This window comes from Triturus cristatus, chromosome 10 (assembly GCF_964204655.1).
Source record: "Triturus cristatus chromosome 10, aTriCri1.1, whole genome shotgun sequence".
Classification (NCBI taxonomy): domain Eukaryota; kingdom Metazoa; phylum Chordata; class Amphibia; order Caudata; family Salamandridae; genus Triturus; species Triturus cristatus.
In genome coordinates, this window is record NC_140593.1 from 188,155,801 (window position 1) to 188,171,106 (window position 15,306).

Genomic DNA, 15,306 nt, shown 5'->3' on the forward strand with positions numbered 1-15,306 from the left:
TCTGATATCCCAGGGAAGTTAACATTTATTAGAATTTATTAGAATAGGCCAATCCTTCCTGCTGGATTACATCCTAGTGGAGACTAGGTTATGGCAAAGGGTTGTTGATTTTGCTGTCCTGCTGTGACACTACAGCAATCAAAACGCTCTGATGATGGAACTGCTCCATTCTGAAAATGCCATGATTAACTCTACCTCCCTAGATAGTAAATTAACACTCTCCAATAACAGAAGAAGAATAAGGTGGGGGCAATTCAGCAGTCACCTGATAAGCTGGCCATAGTATATTCATCAATGATTCCGTCCTCATTAGAAATGGGAGAGGCTGCTACTACAGAGGGCACTTTATTAACCACTAATGGAGTTGCAGAATTGCATGTAGAACTGACATCCAAACTGGTCGATATATTTTATCCAAAGATATCCTCTAGGGTGAAAAAAGGGGCTAAACAATATTGGTTCAAGGACAATGGCCAAAAGGCTAAGCGGGCTTTGTTAGATGCCATCAAAGTACAGAAAAGGTCCCTAATCAGCCAAACGCGGGTGCTGTTTAGAGACAGCATCCAACAAGCAAAAAAGTCCTGAAACTGTATAGATGGGATGTTTTAAAAATTGCCCTATCCAATAAAGTCATGAAGCGTTTTGGTCTATAGTCAGCACAGGCAGTAGCGAAGGGAAGTCAGCCATAGAGCCAAACATAGCAGCAGATGTATTGCAGACAAATTTCCAGGCTCTATATACTACAAAGGAAGCAGTTGGCACAACTGATGAAATATCCATAATCTTCATAGGGAATATTCATGAAGAGGCCCCTGGGATTACTTTGACTGAAGTTTTAAATGCAATAACAAGCTTCCTCTCAGAAAAGCACCGGGATTGGATAAGATACAGGGGGATCTCTTTCGGGCAGAACCAAAAATATGGGGACCCTATCTATGGGCATTATTCATTGCTATTATGAAAGGTATGGGGAACCCTGAAAGCTGGGTGGGGGTAGAAATTGTCCCAGTTTTTAAAAAGGGCTGACCCCTTTTGCTCACAAATTATAGCCCGATCATTTTGATCGATGTCACTCAGAAACTGTTTGCATGGGTACTCCTTGAACACCTTCAGGATTGGATGGAAGAGCATAAAATTCTGAGCCCAAGTCAAACTGGATTCAGAAAAAATAATTCCACCGTCGACCAAATATATAGACTCCAACTTTTATACTGGAAAACGGTGACAATAGAGGGTGGTAGATTCTATCTAATATTTGTGGACCTGAAGACGGCTTTTGATTTGGTGCCCGGAGCTAAATAATGGGGTGTACTTAGAGATCTGGGGATCCCCCTTTACCTCCTGAGTATGCTTATGAGATTGCGTGAAGGCAACTTCGCCCAAGTGAGGTATGGGAAATGTGGCGAACTAACCTCCAGACTCCCAGTTAATAGAGGAGTAAGGCAGGGGTCCGTGCTCGCACCTACCCTGTTTTGCCTATTTATTAACGCATTGGTCGCCCAACTGATTGAGGTAAAGGACAACGATGCCCCGAAGATAGCACATAGAAAGGTCCCTGCAATGATGTTTGCGGACCACACTCTTTTACTATCAAAGTTGCCCATGGGTATCCAGAGAGTCCTCGACAGCTTTGTTACCTTCTGCAAAAATAGAGGGCTGGAGATTAACACGCAAAAGAGTACATTTATGGTTTTCAACCCAGATAAGACATCCTGTCCTAACCCTTGTTTAAATGGCACTATGCTTGAGAGGGTGTCGTATTCGATTACCTGGGTGTCACCTTGACTGAAAATCTGGAGTGGGGGCCGCAAATGGCCAAATCAAGTCTTAAGCTAGCCCAGACTGTGGGGGGAATTGCAAAATTGGATAGAAACTCCTCCTACAAACCAGCTGGGCCGAAAGCAGAGATTTACAAAGTCCAAGCAAGGGGTGCGACAATGTATGGGGCTGAATTATGGGGTCACTGTTCTTCTAATAGTTTGAGCAAAATAGAGATACATTTTATGAGGCAGATGTTAGGCCTTCCCCATAGTACTCCCCTTACCCCCTAGGAATCAGACCAATTGGGGATGAGATTGGACTTAGACCGCTAACTTTTTGGCACAGATTGTGGGTGACCGTTTATCGGTCAGAGTTAAAGGAGCTACTGAGTGTCGCGGGTGAAGGTAAAATACCATGCTTTGTACATGTAAAGAACGTATGTTGTAGGTTAGGCAAACCAAGCTTATGGAGTAACCCTGAGGAAATGTGCCCTGTAATTTCACGTTCAGAATTAGTAAGATCTTATAGGACGCACAAACTTGCAGATATCCAGGGGAGTTCGGCCTTAGGACACTTGACAGCGGAATTCTTGAGAATTAAAGACGAGTATATAATAGAGTCCTTCCTGGATGACATCCAAACAACTGTGGCAAGGAAATTATACGTCTAGTTTAGATTTTGGGACCTTGCCGCTCTGTGCTTTTTCTAACAAATGGTCAAAAATTACATTCCGAGGGTGCCCTGCCTGCAATTGTGAGGAAGAGTCAGAGCTTCTCGTTTTTTGTTTCAGCACTGACTACACATCAGCTAGACAGTGGTGGCTTATCCAACTGTGCAGGAATTTAGGGTTTGTGCATTGTGAGGAGACATTTAGAGTCCTGAAGTACGATACCCATATGCCCATTGTCTTTTCTGTATCGCGATTCTTAACCTCAATGTGGCGTACTCACTGGATGTTTCTAAATTCGTCACTGCGGCCTTAAAAGTTTATATTGTTTGCATCTTTTAACCTTTTATCCAAAGTTTTACTCTTTTTAATGTTTTTAACGTTAAGTCCGCTGATTAAATTAGTTTTTACTTCGATAAAATTACATGCGCAGCTGCTCATGGCCTATGTGGCTTTTATATAAGGGAAACACACATGGTAGCTGGATGAGGATGTGTTGCAGATATGAATTCCCCAGATCTACCACTTTGTGATCCCTGTGATGCACTTTAATGCTGTTAAACTATTCATTTGTATAGCTAATTATGGGGACTGTTTTATAGTATATGGTTTTATGTGTGTAAATCTTTCTGTGCATGCACTTTTATGGTCCACGATGACTGAAATAAAGTTTGTTGGAATTGAAATAGAACGGAATGGCTTCTCGTAAGCAAGGACTATAAGTTTAAAGTGTGTGATTGCGCACCACTTGCAGGTTTTCGAAACACTTAAATAAAATGCATTGTCATTTACAATGCCAATAACTCAAACTCATGCAAATGCGAGACCTACTGCATTGCAAATGCTTGTTAATCTTAGTAACCCTGTCTGTGCTTTGTTTGCACCTCATTACCAGTTTAACACCCAGCTATAGCAATAAGCAACAGAAAGCTAACCAGTCCAGCTTTCCAAAGAGCCTTCCACTGCACAGCGACACACATCGTCACATTTTTAGTAACTTTGGAACCGTTTGAGCTAGAAACAAAATGTTCTTTTTGTTAAAACCTGCAGATTATGCTGCAGACGATGCATACATTTATGGACAGGGACGTGGGAGATTTAAAATAAAAAATGGGGAGAATGAAAATTCCCCATTGAGTTCTATTGTAGAAAATACAATTTCAGGCGGGAGACAGCTAAAATAAAGCCATTTTTTGCTTGAAAAATTGGTAGTCTCCCGCCTGAATCGGGTCTATTGGCATGTATGGATGATGGATTATATGGCAAATGCTGCAAATCTATATGATGCAAAAATTTCCGCGGCTGCACAATCACATAATTCCAATGACTCTGGTCGTGCCTCACGGAAGTAAGTGCAAAGACTTAATTTACATTTTAGCGGTTATTACATTATTTTTTAGTTTTTAAGAAAGCCCCAGAAGAAAACGAGGGAAATATATGTGTTGATACTCAATATGAGAGTCTGTAGACTTCCATGAGAAAGTGAAAATACAGGTGACTGGGAGAACTGCCTGTGCATCTTGCAGCGTTTCCCTTAGGGTAAACCCGTTGGCTTTGCCAATGGTTGTTTCAGACACGTGCTCAGTGTAACTGGGCAGTGCTGCGCAGCCACGCTGAGTCAGGTCCTTTGCTAAGACTGCTGCTGTTTGACTGTGTTTTATTTCGTGTTGTTGTTCTTGTTCCCCATGCTTGTTCTATTGCCAAGCTTCTCTTGTTGTCATACCGTTCAAACAATGAAAGGGTATGTGTGGGTCCGTTGCTAGGTTTCCGTCCTTCACTTCAAAGCTAACATCAACTCAGTTCATGTCTTTGAATGGATTCAACTCCCTCCCAAGGTCCCTCAGACCTCTTCCCCCACCCTTTGGTACCTCGAGGCACCATAGTTGTTTCTTAGCAACTCAGCGTAGCCGAGCTCAAGCGGCTTTACAATCGCACTCCGGGAAAAGCAAAGTTTTCAGCAGATCCGCCGAGAGACCGGTTTCCTGTGCTTTCGGGACTTAGAAGCAAAACTGCATCATACCTCCAAAGAGGTAAGACACATGTATGCGTGCAGTTTACAGTCACACTTTTGAAAATCATCTTTTGGTTGCAAATGAAATTAAAGTGAAATTCCACGAAGAATTTCATGGGGTTACTCGTTTAATGTTTTTGAAACTTACATTTTGGCGGCAGAATGGTAAGTGAGACTGAAGAAATCAGATAAGGACATTTAAATAAACAAGTTCTGGAAGTGTATTAGTCAGACCATGACCTGTTCGTTATCACGTGAAAAGCTAAATATTTATATTGGTTTTACTGCATTTACTAACGAAGTACGCACGCGATGTTTAAATGCGCTCTTACATTTTTTTAATAAGTTATGTGTTTTACATTTATAGTTATTCGTACACGCACCTACGTATATAGCAGTCAATACATTGGCACGCATTTTGCGTTTGCTGCCATTTCATGTGACTGCGCTGTTAAAGCACGTGATTCTAGTTACATAAAAGGCCCTACTGAGTGGTGTCAGTTTTCTCTTTGGCTGTGCTTCGCCGCACTTTCACCGAGCCGCTTTCATACCCCTCCAGCTCTTCTGGTGTTTTATAGCTGTGTTGATCATTTCTGGGCAATATCTCTCTTTGGTTGTCAAATGGGTGTTTCAAGCATCACTGCTTTATTGTTTACTCTGTATTCAGTTTGGATCTGTTGAAGAAAAGATCCTTCATCAGTGAAGGCTTCCAGACGTGTTCTGCTTCTACGTGCATACTGATACGATGGAAGGCTCCATAAGTGTGTCTGTGAGTGTTTTGTATGCACATAAGTGCGTGTGTTTTTGCGTGCACATATGCATCATTGGGTGTGTGCTCGAGCATGCCTTTTGAGTCAGAATGATGAGCCTGTACAGTGTGTGTGTATGTGTGCATGTGCCTGCACGCTTGTATATATTTAATTGTGCACTCTATTGATCCATAGATAATGGATCATGAGAAACTAGCCTAAGTCAACAGACAGTGGGTTCACCAAATTGGTGAGCCTCAACAATTTAGAAAAGAAAAATGATTTTCTAGAGTCCCCTCACACATCCAGGGTTGCCCCTAGGTGACATGCTACATCATTGGGGCAATCCCAAACATCTACTGCTTGGGGCGTGCAAGATTTACGTAGGAGCACTTTTTTGTGTGAAACTATGTGCTGTGCAGTGTTGGGGGAGTGGTGTTTGTATTAGTTAAAAATACCTAACTAGTGAGTTAACAATTTATTCCTACTCCTAGCTGGTAAGATAAAAAGGGGTTAATAACAGGAAAAAAATAACTGTTATGTGGTTATATTGCCTATTATTTTGTCAACATGTTTCGAGGTATCACCTAACCTCTTCTTCAGGACAGCATGGGATCCAGCCCCACGTGTACTACTCCGTGCAGAAACCTAAATTAAGGTGAAAAAATAGACTAATAACGTGCGCCTATTGAGCACACTTGGTTATATACATACGGTTATTGATGAACACGTAGTATTTATATGGTAGCACTAATATGCCCCATGGTCTGTCTGAGTGGAGGGGCCTGTAGGACCTGTTCTCGGCATATGCGGTCGAGCCTGGGACTTACAGGTCACACTGACGGAGGGATGCCTCCTTAATTTAGGTTTCTGCATTTGGTGAACCCACTGTCTGTTGACTTAGGCTAGTTTCTCATGATCCATTATCTATGGATCAATTGAGTGTACTTAATGATATAGGAAGACAAACCTAGCCTGAACCTCCTTCTCCCTCTTATTCTGACATATATGTAATTGTGTGCACAAGCATGCATGTGTCTTTGTGAGTCAGAAAAGGGGTACCATATTGTGTGTGTGTGTGTGTGAGAAAGACAGGCAGATCAGGGTTAATGTTCCTCATTTGGGGCTAAATGATTAAACACTGGTTGCAAGATACTGGTTGCCATTTGAGACTAGTATTTTTGCAACTAGTGTGGTATTTTGCGACCCGTGTACTAATGTATTATGTACTAGTAGGTCGGTGCGCAAAATACTGAAGTGTACTGGGAGGCAATTTAACTTACCTCATGAATATTAATGAGATAGATCACAAATTGCAACACATTAGAATTCGCTGCCATAACAGAATTGGTGGCCGGATGAGGTCAGCAGACCACCATCTTTGTGATTGCCTCTAAATAAAGCAATATATTTTTTTTCTAAATGTAGTAACATTCACCAAGGAAAATATGTCTCATGCAAATAGTTTACCGCTTCCGTTTCAGTAGTCATTAAATTATTATGTTTTGCAACTGGATTTCAGTCACAAAGCATTAATACATTCCATTCTGAAACCCTATTTGGTAGGGGCACCCTAAACAGGCTCCTTCCAAATACCGAGTTGGTATGTAGTTGCAACTCCAAACAGAGGTTCAATAGCATGTTACTGAATCACAATTTGGGTTTTGTACATACAAAAAGGCCATTTAGGAGGTGGGTGTGTGTGTGTATGATTAATGAACCAAGTATTCTCAATCATTCTCATAAAAAGTTTTTTGCATACTGTCACCCCATAAATAAAAATCTTTGATCAATGGGATTTTAATAGAGTCTGAGAAAATTCATCTTGATTTTTTTTTTTTAAACTGGGAAGTAAATGGGAGTCATATAATTTGCACTGGGAACTTTGATATTATGGCATAATGCAGAAACAAGTCCAACCGTGCATCTATTGTACTCATCCCCTACTGAGAGTTCTTCTATTTTTTTAAAATATACATTTGCAAAAAGGTATTGTTAGAAATGGGGTTTCTGGTTGGCTAGGTTATGCACCTAAGCCAGGCAGAAACCACCACTCCAGTCAGGGTGAGGGAGTTACACATACAAAATAACCTATGCTCACTCCCTTGGTAGCTTGGCAGAGTAGTCAGGCTTATCCCAGAGACAACTTGTAAAGCGTTTGTGAAACACACACACACCAGTGACACACAAGGCACACCACAAAAAGAGACTTGAAAAAGGTTATATAAAAATATCACGTGTTTTATATAGAAACACATAGACCACAGTTACATGAACCACAAATCACCATGCCAACCAGGCAATATTCATAATATCACATGTATCATAATCACTTTGCCATAAGGCCATAGTCATAAACATAACAGTTTGGGCACTAGGTAGATATTTATAAGTTGCGCCTGTTATAAAACATCATGAAAACATTAGGCATAACACCACCTTACACCCTCATTGTACATCTAATGCAGTTTCTTAAAATAACAGTACTTGTTATTCTGCTCATGCAGGGCAAAAACAACATGCATAACCACATTAGGGCGTGAGTTGCAGCAAACTAGCTCGGTTAGGCACAGAATCCATAATTTACCACATTTCGCTATACATGTAGCACCATATACCTATTACTACCACCTTATCATCAGGCAGATTACGGCGATTTCTCCTTGTGCATAGGAAACACTCTGGCGTGGTCTCATCAAGGCCCCTCGGGACCAGACAGGTGTCAAGAAATGCAGTCACTTGGCACCCTCTTCCTGGTGTGTCACTAGGGTAGGGGGAATGCGCGCACACATTGCAGGGAGGGCGGGAGAACTCACTCGGTCTCCCACATACATAAACTTAAGGAAGTGCAGCTGCCGGCGAAGGGGATCCAATAATGGTAAAGAAATGCCCCCAAGGTACGTGTGAGGACAGGAGAAGGGGCTGAAAGCCTCCCTCGGTGGGGCAAACTCTCAGGGTCCCCGGTGTATGGCCAGAATAGCCCAGTCTGACAAGGCAGCTGCCCACTACAACACGGGGCAGCTGCTACACCAGGCAAATGGAACTGCACGATCAAAGCTCCTTGCATGGCCACTCAATGGTCTGGCGCCACTTGAAGCTCTCCCCGCTGTCTTGGGGGCAGGAGGCGTTGCTCCTCTCTTCTGTGCACGGCCCATCGGCCCAGGCTGGTTTCCGGTTGCTAGAGCAACCTGCCTCACGGCATCGACGCTTGCCTGGAGCACTTTGTAAACAGCACCACGGACCACACGGCAGCCTCCGCGTGCAAAAGCACAAGCACACAGCGTCGCTGATACACGGTCCTTAGTTTCAAATAAGCCTTTAGCACATTGCGGCTCAGGCCGGCGGCGGCGATCTTTACTCACAGCCTCAGTTACGATGATGGCTAGGGCCACAAACAGCAATGCAGCAGCGTGGACGATGTTTCACGCTGCGGGGGCAATATGGTCATGAGGCACCTCGTAAACAGCACCACGGACCACACGGCAGTCTCAGGAATTCAAAAAGCACACACATACAGCACCACTGAGACACACTTGGAAGCTTTTATGTTCCTGAGTTTCCACAACAGGGGACCAGCTCTCCTAGGGCCCTTGGAGACAAGTTACTTCAGGACACAGCAATCAATCAATCAATCATTACATTTGTAAAGCACACTACTCACCTGTGAGGGTCTCAAGGCACTGGGCGGGGGGTGCTGCTACTGCTCGAATAGCCTGGTTTTGAGTAGCCTCCTGAAGGTGAGTAGGTCCTGGGTCTGGCGGCGAGATGGGAGAGCGATCTGCCACCGGTGGTCGCAAATCGGATGCGGGGGACAGTGGCGAGGGGGAGGTTGGCAGAGCGGAGCTGGCGGTTCGGGGTGTAGAAGGTGAGTTGTATGTTGAGGTGTTGTGGAGTGCTTTGTGTGCGTGGGTGAGAAGCTTGAAGGTGATCCTCTTGTTGACGGAAAGCCAGTGCAGGTCTTTCAGGTGGGGTGTGATGTGGCTGAGGCGAGGGATGTCGAGGATCAAGCGCGCAGAGGCGTTCTGTATGCGTTGTAGTCGTTTCAGGAGTTTGGCCGAGGCTCCTGCGTAGAGAACGTTATCAAAGTCTAGCCTGCTGCTGACGAGGGCCTGGGTGACCGTTCTTCTTGTTTCGGTGGGGATCCACCTGTAGAACTTGCGTAGCATGCGTAGGGTGTTGAAGCATGAGGACTAGACGTGTGGACTTGCTTGGTCATGGAGAGCGTTGAGTCGAGGATGAATCCTAGGTTGTGTGAGTGGTCGGTGTGTGTTGGTGCGGCCACAAGGAGCTGTCCCACACCGAGGGGGTGGAGCTGAGAATGAGGACTTCCGTCTTGTCTGAGTTCAGCTTCAGGACACAGCAAAGTCCTCTCAAGCTGGGGGACACAGCACACAGCAAAGTCCCTTGTCCTCTCCTTAGTCAAATCAGCAAACTGCTGGCCAGCCCCAGAACACACAGCAAGGGCAGTCCTTCTTTTCAGTCTCTTCAGCTGTTCTTCCTTGGCAGAGGTTCCTCTTGATCACAAAGTAGTTTCAATCCTTTTTCAGTATGGATTTCAGTCTTGAGTTCAGGGGTCTCAGCTCTTACATTTATACCCCTAAATGCCTTTGAAGCCTTTGCCTTCAGGGGTCTCAGACCCCAGTCCAAACTAGACCTGGGTTTCTTCCTGCCAGTGCACACCCTCTTCCTTTGATAGTCAGGGTCTGGAGCCCATAGGCGCAGCAGGAGGTGGAGCCATCCTCTGTGGGCAGCAACACAACCCTCTTCACATCCAGGGGGCTACTCCTCCACAAACATCAAATGCAGGCCAGCCTGTTGCTATCTTCCTGGGGTCAGGACACTTCACAGACCCTGTCACATCCAAACCCAGACAGAGGCACACAGGATGGTTTAGGACAAGAAACCAGCCACTTCTAAAAGTGTAGTTTCTAAACACACAATTCAAAAACCATCTTCACAAAAAGATGTGTTATTTAATTCTGAGTTAAGGCACACTAAACTCCATCTCTCCATCTTATGCCTATGGGGAGATAGGCTGGAAACATGGGACACAGCATTCCCTATGGGCAAGATGGCCTTGCAACAGTGAACAAGCATTGGCATAGTCAATAGGTCTCGTCTTTGTGACCTTATAAGTGTTTAGCCATGCAACACTTGATGTTGTTGCACCAAAGATATTGTGCTGGATAACTAAACACTTATAAGGTCCCAAAGGCACAACCTATTGGCTATGCCAATGATTGTTACTTACTGCCCTTAAACCCATTGCTTTACCCCTCTCCCCTGGTCAGCAAAGAAGAGACTGTTGCAGGGCAAATGGTGTGACAGGGCACAGGGGGTCAAACGTGATGTCATTGTGAGTCAAAGATTGTATGATATCAATCCCGCTGTCCCTGGCATTTTGGTGAGTTCACACCAGAGGCTGAGCTCGGAGTGTGCCCATCTCGAGGTATTGTGAATTACTCTCTTAGCCTCAGAGGTCCAGCCCCAATATAGAAATTGTGCCACTGATTAGGATCATCGCTGGCGAGTATACTTCTAATGAGTTTTGTAATCACACAACGGCCGTTCAGAAGGCTCTCTTTTGCTGTAAATTCAGCGTCTCTGCCCTCTCTTCAGGGGATCCTCGCGGACTGCCCAGCGCGGCCGGTGCAGGATGATGAGCTTGTGCACAAATTAGAGGCATTATTTAGGCGCATACCGTAAGGAACCAAACGCGTCTCTGATGGATTTGCCATGTGTGCTTTTACACAGGACAGATTGGAACGTTTATGAGCCCCGCTGGATTTTGCAAGGTTTGCCACAAGAATTTAGGGATTTTTTGGTTTACAAAAACAGCCCCTCTTCCGACAGAACTTGTCCAAACAAGGTTCTCCCAAGGAAATAATGTTAAAATACTGCGTTTGAAGGATTTCTAATCAAATGCATTATTAGTGACATTTCATGAACACACATGCATTATTAATGTGTTTCTGATAATATGCATGTCGCGTGTCCTAAACCAGTGCATGGCTTTACAACACTCGGACAGGCCTGGTCATTATTCAATTAATTGTTTAATGTAAACATACACCTTAAATATAATGTGCGTCCTGCACCGTTCAGCTACCTAGCGGTGCAATGCGGCATGTCGAAGGTCCTAGTAATATGCACCCTACCTGCACACACACGTCTATGGTGGACTCCTGCGGTGCCAGCTGCTTGCAGACTGGGGATACCAGAGGCCTTACACGGGTTCTACAGCCCCTACGACACAAGGGAGGGGCGTGTTACAACACGTCAGGGGACCACGAACCTTCAGGGGCCCCAGTTTAACACAAGGCCAATGAAATACTGTGAGGTATGAGCATTCTGAAGGGGCGGAGCATCATTTCACATCACGCCACTGGGCTGTACCCACATGATGGGGTGACTATAGAATATTGAAGTCGGCCCTTGGAAGTTTTTCATACCAGTTAAGTGCACCACGAGGGACTGAGCTCTTGCGTGTTTAAGAAGTAGGAAACAAACAAGTAAAGCTGTTAGCATCTTCGAGCCAGTAGCTCAGCCTCCGTGGTCTGAATGTGCTGCCATGTGCAGTGCTCGCAGGACGAGTGCACGTCTTCGTCTGTCCCACGAGAGGGGAACAGCACGCTTCCTTGGGTTTTTGAAAGTCAAACATTGCCTTCCACCGTGTCCCTTGCTTTGGGCAGAGTTCCCTTTGCAGGGATGAGCCGGTGGGGAGGGCGGGCACGGCTGTGGCAGAGCGGGTCTGTGATAACAGAGTACTTCCACGCAGCCCCGCCCTTGGGAGCTGTAATCGTGTCCCAGAAGGGCAGTTATTGATTTGGGGCATGCATGTGCTGATTAGAAGCAGCAGTTTACTCACGGCTTCAAGATATTTGTGTTGTTTATATCAGCTGCACATGGCTGCTTCTCTTCTGGGTCTCATCCATGCAACCCTGTGGTGGCTTCTAGCACCCCAAGCAGAATCCCCCCATTTATTTATGCAATTTTATATAGCGCGGACTTTACCAAAAGGTGTCAGAGCGCTTTACAATAGAATCAATTGTGTTAGATGAGGAGATTTACAAACGTACACGTTACAGAAAAAGTAAAATGAAATGAGGTGACAATCACATCAACAAAACAAAACAAACAAGCACAAGCGCGCACGCCTCGCGAGGCAGCAGGGGAGGGGGAGAGAGGAGGGGGCCTGCGCGATTCACTTGCCGGGTTGAGCGGCTGGCGCCGCGATAATTGCTACCATATGGCGCCAGCCGCTCGCTCCCGCAAGTGAATCTCCAGACGTGCACGTGTTGCCATTGAAGGCAATGGAACGCATGCACGTTTTTGGTCGCAAAGCAGTGCCGATGACTAAAGGTTTCTCCTAAGCAGCGCATGCACGCTGGGTAGGCGAGACCTAAAAATGAATTTGGCAGTATTTCACTGTCAGGACATGGTACACACCTCAGTACATGTCCTACCTTTCACATACACTGCACACTGCCCAGGGGGGTACATTGGGCCTACTATAGGGGTGTCTGATGTGCATAAAAAGGGAAGGTAAGGCCTGGCAAGTTGGTGCACTTGCCAGGACAACAAGGCAGTTAACAAACTGCATGCAGGCACTGCAGTGGCAGGCCTGAGATCTCCTCTTAGGGCTACTTGTGTGCGTGGCACAATTTGAGCTGCAGACCCACTAGTAGCATTTGCATTGCCAGTTCTGGCACACATAGTGCACTTTACTAGGGACTTTACTAGTAAGGCAAACATACCAATTATGGAGAACCAATTACCATAACACTTTATACAGGCAGCACTTGCACTTTGACACTGATTGTTCAGCTGTGGCAAAGTGCCCAAAGCATCTAAGCCAGCAAAACGAAATCCAACACAGCATCAAAAATAGAGAAGGTAGAGGCAAAAAGTCAGGGGTAACCACGCCAAGAAATGTCAGGTCTAACAAGTGCTCTTGCAGGCTTCCTTAAAAAAGGTGAAGAACAGTCCAGTATTTCTCCTGCTCCAGGCAGGTTCTTTTTGAATCCAGCAAGTATCTTTCCAGAAATCTTGTTTATCCCTGAGACTTCTAACAAGAAGCCACCATACACAAGCCCTTGGAGATTCTTCCCAAGCAGGATACCACAGCAGGGCAAAAAGTGTCAGTCTTTTCTTCCACCACAGACAGAAGCAGCAACTGCAGGTGAACCCACCCCTCACACAGAAAAGGCAGCACTCCTCAGTAACACAGTCCTTCCGCTCTTCTTTTTGGCAGGTTCCTCTTGTTCCTGGAAGTAATCTAAAATCCTAGGGTTTTAGGTCCAATAATTATACCCCATTTTGTCATTGTCCTCTTAGTGGCAAGGGCCTCTGAACCCAGTCCAATGAGTCCTGTCCACACTGTAGCATCATGACCACATGGGGCGGAGAAGGCAATGTGAAAAAGAGGCACAGCCTATTCAGGTGCAAGCGAAACTCCTACCACCACTCTAAATGCAGACCAGGTCATTTCAGCCCAGCTTTGAGTTACCCGGGCAAGGCAGGGCTCACCTCACCCAGTGACTGTCTAGAGTGAATGCACATCCCCAGCCCCTGTCACTCCAAAACGAGACAGTAAATACACAGAGGCACACAGGATGGTAAAGTAAGAAAATGGCCACTTTCTAAAAGTTGCATTTTCAAACACAGAATTTGAAAACAACTTTTGCCAAAAGGTGTGTTAATAAATTCTGAGTTCAGAGAGCCTAAGCTCATTTTCTCTATTTTGTCCCTATGGAAAGATAAACATGTAAGATGTTACAAAGCAACTCCCATGTTAGCCTATGGGACAGATAGCCTTTAAATAGTGAAAAAACAAAATGCACTGTATTTCACTATCAGGACATGTCACACACACCCCAGTACATGTCATACCCTTCACATACACTGCACCCTGCCGATGGGGGTATCTTGGGCCTACATTAGGGGTGCCTTACATGTAGGGAAAGGGAAGGTTAGGGTCTAGCAAGTGGGCACACTTACCAGGTCAACATGGCAGTTAACAACTGCACACGCAGACACTACAGTGGTAGACCAGAGGCACATTTACAGGGCTACTCATGTGGGTGGCACAACCAGTGCTGCAAGCCCACTAGTAGCATTTGATTTACAGGCACTGATGCACACCGTGCACTCTGCTAGAGACTTACAAGTAATTTAAATAGGCCAATTGTAGATAACTAATCATATCACAATTTATGAAGAGAGCATATGCACTTCAGCACTGATCAGCAGTAGTAAATTGCCCAGAATTCCTATAGCCAACAAAAACAGGGTCAAAAAAAGGAGGCAAAAGCTAAACATTATTGGGGATAAACCTGCAAAAAGGCCCAATTCTAACAGGTACATACATAATGTTACACTGCTTGTGGTGAACCACGTCATAAACACTTCTCACCCAGAAGCATTTATAAGAATTCCCCATAAAAACAAATTAACTATGAAACAGCCCTTCTTTAGAAGTATCATCCCTCTTGTAATTCCTGCAGGGCGTTGGAATCACTTGAATTCCACTCTGAGCCCGTAGGGGAAACCCCCTCATCCTCTGTGTCAGATGAAGTCATGTCACTGGGAAAACTGCATTGCTCTGTCTCGCCTAACTGACTGCAACCAGGAACACCTGTGGGAACTCAGCCACTCAGCCATTGGTCATTTGTGGTCTTCCTCCTAACATAGGCCAAAGGCTCCCCATCTCGCATGAGCTGCTCCACAACACACTCCCAAACCAGACCAGGATGGCCAAAAATCAGGGCCTTTTCCTGAAAAAGGACTTTCAGTTAGGCAGGGTATAGGACCATATAATTAAGGTCCATCATCTTCAGTTTCTGCTTCACCTCTTCAAATTATTTCCTTTGAAATTCATTTGTGCAGTCTGGAAAAATTAGGATTTTGTGTGATTCTTACTTGTCCTGTCTCATCCCCCACAATCTCTAAGATAATTTCTCTATCCGGGTAGTTAAAAAAATGGGTAATGATGGTTTGGTGGGGAGCCTCAGGCAGTGGCCATTGTGTGAGTGTTTTGAACACCTGCTCAATTAGAAAGCAAGAAGAGATCTGGCCTACTTGAAGGAAACCATAAACCCATGGTTCCAGGAACATTT

At 45.0% G+C, this 15,306-nt stretch overlaps 1 protein-coding gene across 1 annotated transcript in view; it reads left to right on the top strand.

The window, feature by feature from the left end:
* Positions 1-4,069: 4,069 nt before the first annotated feature.
* C10H7orf78 (chromosome 10 C7orf78 homolog) overlaps positions 4,070-15,306 on the top strand; it is a 102,908-nt gene continuing 91,671 nt past the window's right edge. The window contains exon 1 of the mRNA XM_085630789.1: positions 4,070-4,458. The gene's annotated coding sequence lies outside the window, so the exon portion shown is untranslated. The remainder of the gene's footprint in view (positions 4,459-15,306) is intronic.